At 44.1% G+C, this 18,941-nt stretch overlaps 1 non-coding gene across 1 annotated transcript; it reads left to right on the forward strand.

The window, feature by feature from the left end:
• Positions 1 to 5,114: 5,114 nt before the first annotated feature.
• Positions 5,115 to 5,186, forward strand: TRNAA-AGC (transfer RNA alanine (anticodon AGC)). Its single transcript has one exon. It is a non-coding gene; the product is annotated as a tRNA-Ala (tRNA).
• The last annotated feature ends 13,755 nt before the right edge of the window (positions 5,187 to 18,941 follow it).

An 18,941-nucleotide genomic window follows, 5' to 3' on the forward strand; every position in this document is an offset into this window, starting at 1 on the left:
TGGAATGATGTCATAGCCAGCGTGGTATAGTGGCTAGAGTGCTGGACTAGGACCGGGGAGACCCGAGTTCAAATCCCCATTCAGCCATGAGACATGCTGGGTGACTCTGGGCCAGTCACCTCTCTCTCAGCCTAACCTACTTCACAGGGTAGTTGTGAGGAGAAACCTAAGTATGTAGTACACCGCTCTGGGCTCCTTGGAGGAAGAGCGGGATATAAAGTGTAAAAATAATAAATAAATAAATAAATAAATAAATAAATAGCCAATTAGATTTGTCTACTTCCTTCTGCTCTGAAAGCAAACAAATGTAATTAAGTGTGAGAGCAATACTTCGGTCACATGGGTGATCACAGTCAGTTAGGGGTTGTGTAGTGAAACTGATAACACCACAATGTTGTGTAATCAGCCAGAGTTGATGTCATTGAGGGCAAACATATTTTGAATAGAGTAAGGGCAATAGGTGAACACATTCAAACACTTTTGAAGCTATCTGGTTAAAAACCAACGCAGGTGGGAGAGGGACTCTTTTTAACACTGCTGAGTAATGCTCATGAAATTTGGGCTCAGTACCAGTCAGGGCTGGTATCCACTGGATTGTCCTGCACCACTCTTGGTTAGATAAAATTACATTTTAACAGCAACAGCATTACCACAGTTAGAAAATGCAAACAAAAACAAAATGCAAACTGTGTAGGCGACTTAGAGCTGATTCATACATTAAAAAAACCACCCATGAAAGCAAAATACAAAATATCCATCCCAGAGGGAACATGGAAACTCTCTCTACATCAGAAAAAGAAACCAAAAATTGTCTAGATTTGCTTGCTTTTTTCTACTTTGGCCCAAGGGTCCTGAAACACAGGCAGCAATCAGCATCCATGGACCTGTTAGCCTCATGTGAAGATCTTGTGCTAGCCCAGTGGAATTATGTTTACTTTTTCCTTGAACAGCTGGTCCCCATGACATATCAAAAGCTGCCTTTGAAATGCTTCTGTTTCTCAATTAGGAGGCAACTGGTTGATAAAGTCAAGTTGAAAGCCAACTTGGGCTCATGAAACTTGTTTTACAGTCCTTTGGATATTGGCTCATCCCTGGGGTGGTCATGTCCTGAGATGAGGTGAGACAGTTGCCTCAGATTAAGGCTTATTGGGGACAGCAACAATAGGGCAGCAAGATGCCCCCTGACACTGCCATTGGAGTAGCTCTTCAGAACCAGTCTGATGGTCCTTGCAAACTTATCAAGGAACACCTCTCCTCACACTCCTGGAACAGCTACCAAAAAGCATAGGGAAAACAGCTCCTGGAACAGCTATTCAGCTACCTTTTGCTGGGTAGGGTCTGCCCTGGTTTGCATGTGGATAGGAGACCACATGTGAGCACTGTAAGATATTTCCCTTAGACGATGGGGACACTCTGGGAAGAGCAAGAAGGTTCCAAGTTCCCTCCCTGCAGAGGCGTAACTAGGGAAAACAGCGCCCGGGGCAAGCACTGAAATGGCCCCCCTGTGGCCCCCAACATACTACATAATACTTAGGTTTTTCCTCACAAGCGCCCGCCGCTGCCGCCAAGCCAGGCCACTGACTGGCCTCCAGGCACCAGCAAAGCAATGGGGGGGCCCCGCGGGCGACACAGAAGGGACCGCTTGTGGGGGAGGGGCACCGACACACTCCCTTGACTGCTGCAGCGCTGCTGCACTGAGCAGGAAACATTTGTATTAACAAAAACATTTTTTAAAAAAATTAAAAAAAAATTTTTTTGTCATGGCGGCGCCCCCCACGTGACCAGAAAAGATGGCGCCCGGGGCACGTGCCCCCCCTGCCCCCCCTATAGTTACGCCTCTGCCTCCCTGGCACCTCCAGATTGGGCTGAGAGAGATTCCTGTCTCCAGCCATAGAGAAGCCCCTGCTAGTCTGTGTAGACAATACTAAGCTAGATGGACCAAGGGTCTGACGCAGTATAAGGCAGCTTCCAATGTTCCTAAGCATGAGGAGAGAAGAGGAGGCTGATGGCAACCTTCCCTCCTTTCTGCTACTTTCAAGATTTCAAGGTTGGCTTTGAAAGGGGGCTGGATCAGGCACCATATGGGCACTTTGCCTCAGGCCCCGCAATACCTTGGCCTCTCCCACTCATCCCAATTCCGATAAATCGATTAGTCAATCACCTTGAATGCAAGATTCTAGCTTAAATTCTGATTTTCCATACTACTACTTCTACTACCAATAAATAGCTTGTATTTACATGACACTCTAAAGTGTCCAAAGAGCTTTACATATTCTATAATAATAATGAAATATTTAGGCAGAACACAATAATGAAATATTTAGGCAGAACACAGAACAGAGAGAGAGAGAGAGAGAGTCCGGCGATGCCAGCTGTCCTTATCTCTGAGGAAAGAGTGAAGAAAGGGCCCAAGGTGACAGGGATGGGTGGCAGCTGGGGAGAGCTGGAGGAAAGACTGCCAACAGGCACTCAGGAACAGAGCCCTGATAAGGCTGAAGGGGAGGCATGCGAGGATAACATCAGCAGCATGCCTCCCCAAGGGAGGGGGTCTGAGCAGGAGGAGGGAGAAGGGGGAGAGGCATTGGCAACAGCTGTAAAGGGTGGTCAATTACAGGTAATAAAGAGGGGCATTGGCCCCATAATTGGGGGCGGGCAATGCATAGCCTGTGAGGAGGCATATAAGGAGCCGGCCGGGGATGAGAGGCTGGCTGGTGGTGAGTGTCAGGCCTCCAGAGAGGGGCAGTCACAAGGAGCAAGCAGCCTGGGACGGAGGAGGCACAGGGTGATGCTCAACCCCCTCCCTGTCCCTGCTTTGAGGCCGGACCCGATAAGCCTAGCCAGGCTGCGTAAAGGAGACAGGGACATGTAGCCAGACAATTATATAGCTGCTTCTCTCATAAACACAAAGTGAACCCCTGCTAACTGAGTAAAGAGACACCTTTTAAAGTGTTGATTCTCTTATATTTAGCAGGGGGAGAGTAACTGGCCCTATCTAGCCCCAGCACAACATCCCTCCAGTGGCTGTTGCTGGTGTATACCTTATGTTTCTTTTTAGATTGTGAGCCCTTTGGTAACAGGGGGACATGTATTATTTGTATGTATTATTTATTTTTCTATGAAAACCACTTTGAGAACTTTGGTTTAAGAGCTGTATATAAATATAAGAGTTGTATATAAATATTTGTAGTATAGTAGTAGTATTCAGAAGCTCGTTTTTTCTCTTTCTCCTTTCCCTACCTTGTCTTTCTGACTCCATCCCCACACTCTACAGGATCCCCACTGGGAGAATCGTCTAATTAACAAAATATAAAGGTTTTCTAGATAGAATACAACAACAACACACATACACACACAATATGCTGGTTCATATTGACAGTGAACAATTATTACAAAATGATGACACACACACTAAGGGCTTTCCCACCTCCTAACTACAGATGCAATCTTCAGACTGATCTTTATAAACACAAGCTTTATTTGGGCCTTCTCTTTTCCAGCAGTGTTCCAAATTGTCATTCTGAGGGGCAGTAATGAAAATGAAGAGGAAAACCAGTGAGATCAAAGTTGGAAAGTAATTAACATTGTGTTTTCCTTTTTAATTGAAAAAGAAAATGTAGTTCTGGTTCAGCAACCATGATTCAGTATTCTGGGTTCATTTCTGCAATAAAGCTTCTTCATTTAGCTGGTGGAGGGGAAAAACGTAATGCAATTCTGACTTTATTTGTAGGAAAAGCAGAAACAAGAGGCCATGCATTTCTGTTTGAGAGTAAAAATATTGTGGTGGGTGTTTTTTTACTGACTTTACAATTAGTGACCAATTCTTTTCACCTGATAATGATCAGGGTAAAACACTCCTTATTATTGTCTCTAAAGAGATTTTGAGTGTTTTATCATTCATCTCCCTGTGTTAATTGTTTTACCTTTAAAAATGTTCTTGTTTTTTTCAATCAACACTATGCTTTTCTTCATTGATGCTAACTGAGAAACTACTTTTCAATTAGGTTTCATCTATTTACTTATTTGTTAATACAGTATGATCTTAAATAGCTCCCCTTTCTCCCACCTAATCTCTTTTTTTTGGGGGGGGGGAAGTAGAGAGAGGAGATGCATGAAGGTCATCAGTGAAGATTCATAAACCATTGTGAATAATGTCAGAACTATAATTTAATTAGTGGCCCATCTGTCACTTTCTGTTTGACGAGCACTAAATGTCCAATTATCATTTAATATCTGCTCTAATCAGTTCTGGCAAATTTTGCAGGCACACAAGAGGTGATATTAATAGATGGAAGGGAAGCTACATTTGCTACATTATCAGATGGAAAGAGTGCCAGTACATTTCAGGTTTCCAACGGAGGGCATATGGATTCATTCTTAAGAGAAGGCAAACTATTTTTTTGTATATGCATAGCTAAAGCTTTATCTTTGGCTAATCAAAAATTCAACAAATTTACCCAAATATATTTGCATTGCATACTGTCCATTGTAGACTTGTAAAAGACTATTATCTGATACATTGAATAGAATGGGTAGAATAATTATCTGAAATATTCTCTCCTATGCTGAATAATGCAAGAGAATATTCTCTTACAAGTCTGGTCTATTGCACGAAGATATTACATGTTTTTGTGTGAATGAATGTGCGTGTTTTCACTTTAACCTGGGTAAAAGTGTGCCAATGAGTCGGTGTTGACTCCTGGTGACCACAGGGCCCCCCTCAAATGCAGGATACCAATCAGAAGTGTACCACTACACATACATTGAACATAATGTGTGAATAATTGTACATGGCGTGGCCAGAACTGTACATGCATATGCTGTATACGGCAGAGGTCTCAAACTAGCCCTTCAGCTATTCTTACACTACAGTTCCCATCTTCATCAGTCACAAAGGTAAGTAGCCAGAGACACTGTTGAACTATATATGCTGAACTACATATGTTGAACATAAAGTATGAATACTATTTCCAGAGTCAGATTGAACATTTCAGTGAGTTGTTCCAACGGAGCACAGAGTATGCTTCAATAATACATGCTTCATAGCCAGAGGCCTGAAACATACCCCTTCAGTTGTCAAGGATAAGCTAAAACTGTATGACTGAGCTTTGGGGGATGGAGCTGTAGCTCAGTGGTAGAGCATCTGCTTAGCATGCAGAAGGTCCCAGGTTCAATCCCTGGCATCTCCAGGTAGGGATGAGAAACACTCCTCCCTAAAACCCTGGCGAGCCAGAATGAGATGGACCAATGGTCTGACTGGTTATCTCCTACTACACAATTCAGGAAAAGTGTAGCATGTATACAATTAAACCCACTGGTTTCAGTGGGAGGAATATAAACACATGCTTTGCTATTCCTCAGAAATCAATAGGACTTTAAAATGCTTAACTTAAACTGGAACATGTCCACTCTTGGTTAGAGTTTGTCATCCCTCCTATTGTCATAACTCTGCCCAGCCTGGACTGTTGCATTGAGGGTTGCAGCTATATTACAGAGAAGTCAGCAGCTTGAAAGAACTTTATTCAGGCTTGTGGTTCAGTTATATATTACCGTGATGGCTGGGAAAAATGAGTAAGCATATGTTTTCACCAAGGAAAACAACCTGCAAAGGGAAATGTTCTGCAGTCTTAATATTATAGCTCATTCCACTTGCATACCTGTATTGTGAATGGCAACTAAAATAAAGTTGTGCCCTCAAGTCGGTGTCGACTCCTGGTGACCACAGAGCCATGGGTTTTCTTTGGTAGAATACAGGAAGTGTTTACCATTGCCTCCTCCCGCACAGTGTGAGATGATGCCTTTCAGTACCTTCCTATATTGCTGCTGCCTAATATAGGTATTTCAACCCTACCTCACAGGGTTGTTGTGAGGAGAAACTTAAATATGTAGTACACCGCTCTGGGCTCCTTGGAGGAAGAGCAGGATATAAATGTAAATGTAAAATATTTCCAATATTCTGGGAAACATACCAGCGGGGATTCAAACCAGCAACCTCTTGCTCTCTAGGCAAGTAATTTCCCCGCTGCACCATTAGATGGCTGAATAGCAGCTACACTAGGGAAAAAAAACAAAGAGCAATTTCTTATAGATAGTACAGCTAAAACCAACAAAATGCCCATTCCTCATAAGTTTGATAGAACATTCTTTCTCCAATGCATGTGACACAGTGAGTATCAGTAAGGCAAGGATGAAATAGCAAATGCTGTCATCCAAAAAGCAGATTCACCTTTGTTGAGCCAAACATAAAGCAACCTGAAACATCTAAGTTGTAACAAAATAAACCTCCAGAAAGCAGTGAAGATGCTTCTGTTTCAAAGAGAGCATAAGAGTGCTTCTTTTGGATCCCATGTTACCAAGCGCATTACAAGGTGAAAGGTTGGATGTATTGAGAGAGAGATATTGATGATACCATAAAATGCAGACACTAGGTCAAGGTCAGGACAGCATATCTTCACACAGGTTCATGATCAATATTGCAACAGCTTTGTTTAAAGTCTTTTGTCTTGACAAGAAGCTTCCTCTAATGAGAAAGTGATTTTCACGTGACATGTTAGATTTAGCCCCACAGCTCTGATGCTGAGAGGCTTAGCAGTCGGAACAAAACAAAATGTTTGGTATAGAACTGCCTAGGTTGACCGCTTAGCAGCTAATAGGGTTAGAAGCTCAAGTTGGCAGGTCTACTTGAGTGATAAAATTGCCCGTCTCGAAGTAAGATTTAAAGCAAAGCCCTTCCCCATCTGGAACTGGCTTCGTTTTTAGAGCAAAAATGTTATATCTGATACTTCCATATTTCTACTAATAATACTGAGTCAGAGACTGTATTGATTTCAGCTTAATTTTAGGAGTTGCTCTGCTGGCTAACATGAACCTAGCATGACCCTTTGTTATTCTTCTCAGTCCAGCATTTAATTCACAGACTATTGTGACTAGGTCCAATGCTGCCCATTGCTGTAATAATGGAAGTTTTGTGTACCTCCACATCCCATGTTAAGGATGAGAAAAGATGATGGCAGCACTGTTTTTGCCCAAATTAGCCTACCTGGGCCCTGTGATCAGCCTCTTAGGCACTGATCTCTGGCCTGCCTTTGACACAAATTTGCTTGCTGGGTACTAGGGGCAGGGCTTCCTTGGTGATGGCACCTCGTGTTTGGATCTCCCTTTCTACAGATATCCAAGAAACCCTTTCCCTTCTGCTTTCAAGTGGTGGAGGAGAAACTCTACTATGCTGTCAGCCTTTCATTGCTGATCTGATCTAATCTGATTAGCTGCTGATTTAGTATTTTTAATGTCCCCTCTTTCTAGCAAGACCGACAGCAGCTTAAGAGCGGTTAGTTAAAAAACAATGAAAGCTTAAAATCCCATAAAATACAACAGAAGAATGTGAACAGAGCTAATGGCCAGGAACAGGCCATTAGCGATGCAAGAATAAAGCGGACATCACAAAATTATTTAGGATAAAGTAAAAGCACTTTTTAAAAGATAGATCTTCAAGTAGTTTCCAAGACCTTTGGACATGATTGTTTCATTGGCTGGAAAGAATGTATGGAATGACAGGGAATGTGGCACAGGTGTTTCTCCATAAGAATATAAGAACAGCCCTGCTGGAACAGGCCCAAGGCCGAGATAGTCCAGCATCCTGTTTCACACAGTGGCCCACTGGATGCCTCTGGGAAGCCCATAAACAAGAGGTGAGGGCATGTCCTCTCTCCTGCTGTTGCTGCCCTGCAACTGGTATTTGGTATGCATGTTCATTGTTTAAAACTTTGTTCATGTTGCTATTTATCTGTTAAAATCATGTTCATTGCATCACACAAATCGATTTTTGTTCTTTGATTTGTTGTTGTTTCCCATTTATTTCAATGGGAGAAGCACCTGCATTTCTAATTAGGCATGTGCCCGAAACGTTTCGGAGGCCATTATGAAGGCCTCCGAAACATTTTGGGACTGGGGGCATTTCGGCGTTTCGTTGCCGACGGGGGGTAGTGCTTTAAGGGCGGGGGAGGGTGTACTCCACATGGCAGAAAGGCACGCGCGCACGCATGACAGGCGCACGCGCGCTTGCGACTTCCGGCCACTTCTGGCCGACGGGGCGGCAGGGAGAAACACTGCCGCCCCGAGGGGCTTTCAAATGACAGCATGCCGGCGGGGGAAATGCGGCGGGAGGGGTGAGTACACCCTCCCCCGCCCTTAAAGCGCTACCCCCCATCGGCAACAACGATCTTCGTGCATATCCCTATTTCTAATGCCTTTAACTTCCCTGTTTTCAGCTAATCAGCATGGCAACTGCTAGGATTGTCTAGGACCTCTCCAGAGGAGCAGACCTGTCACATTTCAGAGAGTCAGGACAAAAGGGATCTATTTTAAAGGCAATTAAAAATACAGCCTGTTGTTTAAATCAATAGTAAGTAGAAATAAGAACTTAGAGGTATGGCAGATGGTAGCCTGAAGGACAGGGCACCAGGCATAAGCAGCAGACTTTAGCAAGATGGAAGAGTCTCCCAGGTAGGCAGAATCTGACAACAGGCTTTAGCACCAACATTTGGCTAAGTGGAGAAGTAGCCAGGTGTGCATATGTACGTGATAGCAGTGTATGGTGACGGACTATGCAGGATTGAGCAAGCTCTTTCTCCTCCTCCTCCTCCTCCTCCTTCTTTTCTTTTTGTTTCAGCAGTTCAGAAAGAGAAAGCATCCCCAGTGCTTAATCTGAGACAGTGCAGAGCAATTTTTGCCGAAGGCTCATGGCTGAGATCTGGAGGCTGGTCTGACAAACTCTAGGTTTCACTGCTGTTTTCTCTCAAGGATGGATCTGAAATCCTAGTGTGTACAATGTAACCTCAACCACTGGGCAGCCCACAGCTCATGAATTCAATAAAGTAGAGTGCAAAAAACAAGCAATCCATCACAGAAATCCAGGCAGCAGACATGAGATTGGCCCTAACCAGATGCACCACTTTTGGACAAACCTCTGCTGACCTCCTCACCCCTGGCTTTATGCCCCTTAAATAATGCCCTCCATCCAGAGCAATCCAAAGCCTCTCCCTCTGGCCCCTCCCCCATGGGCCAAGTTGTCTCCCAACTTGCTGCCTTGGTGGGCTCTGGGGCAGCTGTTGCTTTAAGCCCTGACTCTGCTTCCAGTGCCATCACATAGCACTGTAGCAGAGGGGTGGGGGTAGAACTTCCATTGCTGCCACCAAGCAATGGCCTGTTGGGCCATGTCAGCCCAGCCATGGCCAGCCGTCTCCCTGACCTCCTTGCTCTCCCCGTAGTCAGGGGGAGGGCACCATCAGCCCTCAATGGGGCTGGACACCCCGCGACTTCCCCTCCTGCTGCTTTGCAGCCCAGTAAGTACGCCCACCCCTTGGGAGCTGGCAAGAGGGCCAGACACACAAATACAGGAAAATATGGTCTGAATGGCAGGTAAAAGATTTACCTTGGCCAGATGAATCAGCAGGTCAGGAGAAAATTTTATTAAAATAAAATGCTTTGGTTATAGGTAAATCCTAAAGAATCTCAGAGAAAAGCAATGGGCTGGAATTAAACTCTAAATTAGGAGCCCCACCGTCTATTGAGGTCATCTGTGGAGATCCGTCTCCAGTTGCTGCCAGTTCATCTGGAGGCCACATGGAGATGGGCCTTCTTGGTTGCTGCCCTGGGACTATGGAATGCACTCCCTATTGAGATACAATCCTCCCTATATCTGACAATAAAAAAAAAACCCTCATCTTTTTGCTCAGGTTTTTTCAGCTTCTGGATAATTTATAGGTTATAATTTTGTGACTGATTTCTAAATTGTTAGTTTTTATGTGTTTTATATGTGTTTTTAACTGTTTTATATCTTTGTGAACCGCCCAGAGATGTGGATTCAGGGCAGTACACAAGTGTGATGAATGAATGAATGAATGAATGAATGAAATGGAACTGAAAGAGAGGGGTGGTTCTTTGCACAAAGACAAAGCACAACATTGGCAAGACCTCTCTCTTCTCTTCCTATTCCTCTCTCTTGAGGAAGAACAAAGCAACCACATATTGGGTGGCTTCACATCTAATGGTGGCAAGTAAGTATGGGGGAGTTGTCAGTTACTACCAGGCACGTGACCCCACTACCACTACCATTTCCATGACATGTGAAGCCAGAAATGTCCAGCAAAGACTGGGCAGATGGAAGCCACAGGTTTGGTAAAAGGAATCTGAGAATCAGAAAGTCCAAACAACACTAATATGAAAGAGGTTTTCTTTATATGTTGAGATGTTAACATTTACAAAAGTTCCCTTTCCCTTAAAGCCAAATATGCTGCCCCCTTTGATCCCAGTTTTCCAGTTCAACAGTATCCACACCCAGTTGGCATACAGCAGCTGCTTGAAATCTTCAACTATGTTAAATGTTAATGTTAAATGCTTGTTAAAGACTATGTTAAATGCTTGTGTGGCAGGCCTTCTGCCTGCTCCTCACAGCCATTCTGCCCCATGCTAGTCTCCTGATGGATCACCAATGCACTGGCTCTTCTCTTCTCCCCTCTATTCCTTCTGTCTTCTGCCTCTTGTCCTCTCTCTTCCTCCCCAGCCTCCTTCCCATCATTCCACACCATTGCAACAGCTGATTAGACCCTGGATAGAGAGGAGAGCTGGTCTTGTGGTAGCAAGCATGACTTGTCCCCATAGCTAAGCAGGGTCTGCCCTGGTTGCATATGAAAGGGAGACTAGAAGTGTGAGCACCGGAAGATCTTCCCCTCAGGAGAAGGAGCCGCTCTGGGAAGAGCAGAAGGTTTCAAGTTCCCTCCCTGGCTTCTCCAAGATAGGGCTGAGAGAGATTCCTGCCTGCAACCTTGGAGAAGCTGCTGCCAGTCTGTGAAGACAATACTGAGCTAGATAGACCAATGGTCTGGCTCAGTATATGGCAATTTCCTATGTTCCTATGTTCCCTCTGACATCAGCCACATCAGTTACCTACTTCAGCACAACATTCTTAACTAACATTTGAAGTCAGCTTGATGATGTCAGACTGAGGTGGGTAACCAACATTCTCTGAGCACCATTTCCAGCTTCATACATCATGGAAACAGCAATAGTCAGTAGTAGTGGGAACATGCAGTAACTTGTAGCTCTCCTGTATTGAATTGCCACTGTTGTATGTGCAGCCACCCATTGCCTCTCTGTTCTATAGTCTTCCACATCTTGCCCCTTCCTACTGAGACTGGAAGTTTCTTTGTATTCTTATCAGATTGTTGAACACTATGACAAGAATATGTCTGAGCTAAAGATTTATTAACATCATCAATCAATCAATCTTTATTTGGTCCATTGACCAGCAAGAACATCATCAATGTCCCCCTGATCTCTCCCTCCAGCCTCCTCTGGGGCTGGCTAAGGAAATGAAACTGAAAGAAATTAAGACAACATCAAGAGAGTGTCATGCATTTGCTGCTCAGCACTGGTTCATTCCTATTATGCTTGCTCAGTCATGAATGCCAAATTAAACAAAAGGATCCAATTTGCTGCATTTTCCATCTATCCTAAAATGAATGCACACCACACCTCAGTTTTCTGGCACTGCATCACAGACCATATATGGGCAATGGAGCTTATGTACCTTCTTTTTCTTTAAAAAAAATAACACCATCTGAAGTCTAGTAGAGCACAGGACTGTTCCTGTGTAGCATTACAAAGAATTCTAGGATCTATCGACTCATTGTCTGGATGCCTACTAGCAATGGCTCCTTAAGTAGCCATCAAGTCATCATCATTATAGCATCACGGATGCTTAACTTTGAAAGTGAAACTCAACCAATATCTCATTTTTTAACAGACTGAAAAGTGCCAAGAGCAATTTAAAAAAAAAAATCTCTGGTGCTACATGAGCTTCAGAATGTTACATAAAGGGGAGAGACTCTATTAGCTTGGGAGAGTCTCTCAGATCGGCTAAACTTCTAAAAGGATATAGTCTCAGTGCACAATTTTTTAATGTCCAAAATAAAATCAGACATTCAATAGTATATGCATCTTAATTAAATAGATGCACTGTTCTGCTGAAAACCTGGCCGTCCTTCCTGGGAACCATAAGCAAGCTTCCGAAAGAACAAGAAGCAGGAGTTCAAGATAAGTTAGTCATGACTAAATCATATTAAAATTAATTAGCATTAAGTTCATCGTGTCTCATTTCAACGGTGCTTAGTCATGACTAGGGATGTGCTCCCTAGTCTCAAACTGGCCCAGCTTGAGGACTCACCCTCAAGCCAGACCGGGCCTGGTTCAGCTCAAGGTCAAGCCGAACCCGCCGGTCCAGTTGAGGCCCAGTTTGTGGTTTGTGGTTTTTTTAAAAAACAAACCAAAAATTGGCAGACTTACCACTATTGCGGGGCTTCGGGGGATACTGCCGCAGCTGCGGGTGGAGTCTCCTGATGTTCCCCTGTCCTCCACCGGCCTCCCCTGAGTCATTTTCAGCTCCTTTCAATTACAGCTCATTTTTTGCACATTTAGGGCCTTCCTGCAGTGGCAGTGGCCATTTTGGAGGCCACCATACATGCCCATTGGCCATCTGCATGGCTGAGGTCATGATCCAGCCATGTAGATGGTCAGTGGGCATGAGCGGTGGTCTCCAAAATGGCCACTGCCACTGCAGAGAGGCCCATAACAGTTCAAAAATGGCCCAAAAAGAGCTTAAAATGGCTGGGCGAGGCTGGCAGGGAAAGGGGGAACATCAGGAGACACACACACACACACACACACACACCGTGGCTGTGGCAGCACACCCCGAAGCCATGCAATGGCGGTAAGTCCTCCATTTTTTGGTTTAAAAAATATTTCACACACACAACAAGCCAGGCCTGAACTGGTTTGGACTGGGCCTGGCTCTAGTGTGCACAGAACCGTGCATGGCTCGGTTATGCTTGAGTCTGGTTCTACCCAAACCAAACTGGGTTTTCCAGTTTTGTACACACCCCTAGCCATGACTAACTTAGTCTGGATCCTGCCCAATATGTAATAATCTGCTGTAATCTTGCATAACTGTTTGTACTTCCATGATACATTTGCACTTTGCATAATGTGATTTAATGTGATCTATTATTATAATTAAATAATAATATGTGCTAGTTTGTGGCAAGCATTGGACACTTGATAGTCTTCAGCATTTGTATGCATACATTGTTTGTAAAAGGAAGTATCCACTAACAAGTAGAACACAGAATTTAGCATAAGAGGAAATAGCTTGCTACTGAATATGCTCCCGTTTGTCTGGATAACAAAATGCTAGCTGGTAGCTGTGCTCTCCCTCTCCTTCTCCCTCCAATGTCCTTAGTAGCTGTGTTCTCTTATACTTACTTCTTCTTCCAGAAGGAGGAGGAAGTGATGGAGAATCCAGCTTGCTGCTACAGTGGTGGTGTGAGACATGGAAAGAGGGGGAAAGGGAAAGGAGAGGGCCACCCCAGAGGGTGGCGGGAGACCCCCTGTTGTCTTTGGGTACATCAGCCCTTCTAATGTAGGTGAGTCTTTTAGGACTGGCAACAAACTGGGACAGCTGGAGAGCTTGTGCTTCAAAGTGTGTCACAAGTCAAATCCAAAAATTAGATAATGCTGCCCTAGTGAGTTTATATGCAGTTATGGTTTGATGTGTATTTCACTGAGCCAGAGAGTAAGCAAAAGGGCAGCACTGGAAGAGCAGACAGGAATGTAAGCTTGATCTGATGTCTACTTCAATCAGTGATTTCAATAATTTAATTGATGTTTACTTCAGTATGATTGTGCTTGGTATTGACATCTGGATAGATCTGGGTGTTCATTTAAGGTTCACCAATGTATGCTATCTTCTTAAAGTAGGTGTGTATACCAAAATAGATATATTCTGGTTTCATCTCAACATTATGTAGTGGTTTGCATCTTTGAAAGGATTCCCTACAACCAAAGGCCTAAACTGATACCGGGATTGGTTCCATCACCCCCAGCACCCATGAATAAGGCCACAATTTGATTTTCATTATTTCTTGTCTCCAACACCCAGAATGTTGAGACTTCCTGTGGCTAACTATAACAAAAGCATAGTTGTTTGGCTCTTACAATGTTTATACTTGCCACTTTAGCTAAGAAACAGCAGATATTAAGGATTTGTTTCACACTTTTGCATGTGATGTGTAATTTGATCTCTCATATTTTGGCCCTTCATATCTGCCTCTCTTCATGAATTATGACAAGGTCTTTAAGGATAATGGCATTCATGAAGAGAGGAAGATATGAACGGCCAAAATATAAGAGGCAAGCTCAGGCAAGCCAAGTGTTTCTAAAGACAATTGCCTTATATTTCCTAGCTGACATGATCCGCAGCCCTTCAGCAATGGAAGGAGGGTTGCAGAGGGCTGTAGTTCCACAAAGAGCCTTCAGTGTCTCTGCACAGAATGCTCCTTTGGGTAGTGGATGAGGCATGGAAGATGGGGGAGAGTGATTTTTGCATCTCTCCCCTCCCTCCAAACTTATAAATCTGTTCCTCAGGGCTGCATAACCCTCAGGAACAGATTTATACCAGTGGAAAGAGTTTTTGGAGGGAGGGGAGAGCTGTGGAAATCAGTCCTCCTCTACTCCTGATCCACAGTACAAAGGAGCCTTCAGTTTAGGAACACTAAAGTCTCCTTGCAGACCTGCAGCTCTTCTTCCATCTCTGGAAGCCTGCAGATCATGTCAGCCTCTTCCTACATATTTTTGACTAGCCGGTGAGTATAACCACATAAATAGCCATGTGATTTCCTCTTTGCACATCCAGCTGCTGAAGTACACACTAGACCACATAATGACCAGGCAAATAAGGATGAGGGACAAAGCCAGACACTGGAGCTGTTCAAATGACCAGAAAATCTGGATTGTAGAGAGGAAACCCAAGGTTTTCTGGGCCCATGGGACATCCTCCCACCTGCCTTGTTTGGACCTGGATAACCTGACTTTGTTACCCAGGTCTAAACTGATGTAGGAGGAACACAGTTCATCTCCTACCTTGGCATTTGGTCATCTGTATTTGCAATTGATCTAAAAAAGCAGCTCTGGCTGCCAGTAGCCATCAAGACCATAGAGTCCAGGCACAGCAGAGTTGCTGCAGTACTGAGGACTGCCTCTCCAGGGGCGTAGACACCATTGGGTGACCGGGTTCAAAGAACCCAGGCTGCCATCCCTAAGGGGCCATGCATCGTGGCCCCGACATGCCCCCCGCGTCTGACTTCAGATGCAGGTGGGCTGGTTTAGCTCCTGAGTGGGGCCATGAGGCCCCGTTCGGGAGTTAAATGGCCATCATTGCATTTGCAGTGTGATCAGGAGCAGATCTTCCCTGCCTTAAAGGCAGGGAGAGCCGCTTCTGGCTGCACTGTGAACGCAGCACTGGCCTCGATCTAGCTCCTGAACTGATGTCAGATGTGGGCGGGTGGCTAACCCCCACGTCTGACGCCAGACATAGGAGGCGTGGTGTGCAGGGCCGCGGCGGTGGCTGGACATGGGCCACCACTGGTCTGGCCCCACTACTGTGACTCTCCACTACTCCCACAATGCATTGTGGCTGCTGGAGGACCCATTTCCTCCCTCCCACTCCTGGAGCATGCAGCAGCCTGATCATGTGGTGGTTGGGTAAGTAAACCCAACCCAGGATTTGGGTGATCTGGGAGGCATGGAGTGGAGCAATGTTTATTGTTCAAGAGTAAAGAAACTCTTGAGAGTCCCCATTCAATTATCCTTTTTGACAAAAACAATCTCATTCCAAGAGTACCCATTGAATTCTCCTTTTTGACTAAAGCAAAATCATTCCAACCTTTGCTTGTTTGAAGAGTGAAGGGCAAGGAATGGTGTGATGCTCTAAGGCATTCAATATATTAAGAAGACCTTGAGGCACACACACTGCATAATCAACAGTGAGTGCAGCTTGCATGACTCTTGCAGGAAAAGGCCCTTGAGCAGTATGCTTCTGCATCATACATTAGTTGGAATCTATAAGTGATTTTCAAGGGTAACTCCAAACCAAGTACATTACAGTAATTTAGCCTGGAAGCAAGGATCAAAGTGGATAGATGAGAAGTTATAATGCACCCCTCTAACAAATGGACAGATGTTTATTGAGCTGTCTACCTACTACATCCCTTAATGCAGCAACAGAAACTGGCACAACAATGACAGTAATAAAAAAAATTGGAGCCACTTTAACTTTAATTCCCAGTTCCTAATAGTCTATACATTGGCCTAACAGAATGCTGCTCTGACCGAAAGCGACAGAAACCCTGAAATATCTGGAATGCGCTCAACTACCCACACATAAAGGTAAAGTATGCCGTCAAGTCGATTTCGACTCCTGGTGCCCACAGGGCCTTCTGGTTTTCTTTGGTAGAATACAGGAGGGGTTTACCATTGCCTCCTCCTGTGGAGTTTGAGAAGATTCCTTTCAGCATCTTTCTATATCGCTGCCGCCTGATATAGTACCAGCGGGGATTCAAACTGGCAAACTTCTGCTTGTTAGTCAAGCATTTCCCCGCTGCACCACCCACAAATAGACACCACCCACAAATAGACAAATAGATTACTGTGTAATCTCACATTCAGGTAATGATAGAGAGTCCAAATTTCTAGATGTGCTAAATGACTATGCCTTAGAATAGTTAGTCATGGAACCAACCAGAGAGATGGTGACTTTGGATTTAATCCTGTGTGGTGCCTAGGACGTGGTGTGAGATGTCAGAGTTGCAGAACCATTGGGTAGCAGTGACCATAATGTGATCCAATTCAGCATATATGCGAGTGGAGAATTGTCAAGGAAGTCCAACACAGATGCGTTGGACTTCAGAAGAGGAACCTTCTCAAAAATGAGGGGACTAGTAAGAAAGAAGTTGAAAGGGACAGTCAGAAGGGTCAAATAACTCTGGAAAGAATGAAACTTATTTAAAACCACAGTACTAGAAGCATAGTTGGAATGTATACCAAGAAGGAGGAAAGGTACCACCAAGTTCAGGAGGATGCCAGCGTGGCTAACAAGTAGAGTCAGGGAAGCTATAAAAGGTAAGAAGATGTCTTTCAGAAAATGGAAGCCCTGCCCAAATGAAGAGAACAGGAAGGAACATAAACTCTGGCAAAATAAATGCAAGGACACAATAAGGGCTGCAAACAGAGGGTTTGAGGAGCATATAGCTAGAAGTATCAAGGGGAATAACAAAAACTTCTTTAAATATATCCCAAGTAGAAAACCTGCCAGTGAGGCAGTTGGACCCTTAGATGATGAGGGTGTGAAAGGGATTATTGAGGAGGATAAGGAGATTGCAGAGAAGCTGAATGAGCTCTTTGCATCTGTCTTCATGGTGGAGGATACTGATCATAGACAGTTGAGTTTTTCAGGTTTAGTGGCTGAGGACCTGCGTGAATTTGAGGTAACAAGAAAAGATGTTCTGAACTGTCTTTAAAAGCTAAAAATTAACAAATCACCAGGGCTGGATGGCATCCACCCAAGAGTTCTGAAGGAATTCAAATGTGAAATTGCTGCTCTCCTAGCAAAAATATATAATTTGTCCCTAGAATCAGACTCTGTACCAGAGGACTGGAAAGTAGCCAATGTGACTCCAATTTTCAAGAAAGGATCCAGGGGAGATCTGGGGAATTACAGACCGGTCAGCTTAACTTTGGTGCCGTGTAAATTGATGGAAAGCATACTTAAGGACGAAATTGTTAATCATATGGAAGAACAGGCCATGTTGAAGGAGAACCAGCATGGCTTCTGCAAGGGAATGTCTTGCCTCACTAACCTTTTAGAGTTTTTTGAGAGTGTCATGTGGATAAAGGTGATCTGGTTGACATAGTATACTTGGACTTCCATAAAGCTTTTATTTATTATTTATTTATTTATTTGATTTTTATACCGTCCTTCTGAAATGGCTCAGGGCGGTTTACAATTTGCTTAGGTTTCCAGCAATGCCCTTCAAAATGTTTGAATATTTGCCAAAGAATTATTTTTTTAAAAAGAGTCACAAAATGACCCTCTGCTGGAAAATGGTGGCCGTAAATGACATCAGAAGTTATTTCCGGCCACTCAAAACTGATAGGCGAATTTTGCTTATTTTTCTACCCACAGATAATGAAACTGGGTCTCTCAGTCCCAATCACAGATATGCAAAACCCCGGATATGGAATCTGTGGAAAAGGAGGGTCACTTGTATCTATAAATATAAAGCTTCTTGGGCCTCACTGAACTCTTGATAAAGTTCTCCACCTAAGGCTCTTGAGTAAACTTAGCAGTCATGGAATAAGGGGACAGGTTTATGTGTGGATTGGTAACTGGTTGAAGGACAGGAAACAGAGGGTAGGAATAAATGGATAGTTTACACAATGGAGGTAGGTAGGAAGTGGAGTCCCCCAGGTATCGGTACTGGGACCAGTGCTCTTTAACTTGTTCATAAATGATCTAGAAGTTAGGGTGATCAGCGAAGTGGCCAAATTTGCAGATGAAACTAAACTATTTAGGGTAGTGAAATCCACAATGGACTGTGAGGAGCTCCAAAAAGATCTCTCCAAACTGGGGGACTGGGCGACAAAATGGCAAATCCAGTTCAATGTAAGCAAGTGTAAAGTGATGCACATTGGGGCAAAAAACACCAACTTCACATATACACTGATGGGATCTGAGCTGTCAGTGACTGACCAAGAGAGAGATCTTGGGGTTGTGGTGGACAGCTCATTGAAAGTGTCATCTCAGTGCGGCAGCTGTGAAAAAAGCTAATTCCATGCTAGGAATCAATAGGAGGGGGGTTGAAAATAAAAAAGCTAATATTATAATGCCCTTATACAAATCTATGGTGCGGCCACATCAGGAGCACTGCATACAGCTTTGGTCACTGTATCTTAAGAAGAATATTATAGAGCTGGAAAAGGTGCAGAAGAGGGCAACAAAAATGATTAGGGCCTTGGAGCACCTTCCATATGAGGCTAGGCTATAGCATCTGGGG

Source organism: Hemicordylus capensis, chromosome 6 (assembly GCF_027244095.1).
Source record: "Hemicordylus capensis ecotype Gifberg chromosome 6, rHemCap1.1.pri, whole genome shotgun sequence".
Classification (NCBI taxonomy): Eukaryota; Metazoa; Chordata; class Lepidosauria; order Squamata; family Cordylidae; genus Hemicordylus; species Hemicordylus capensis.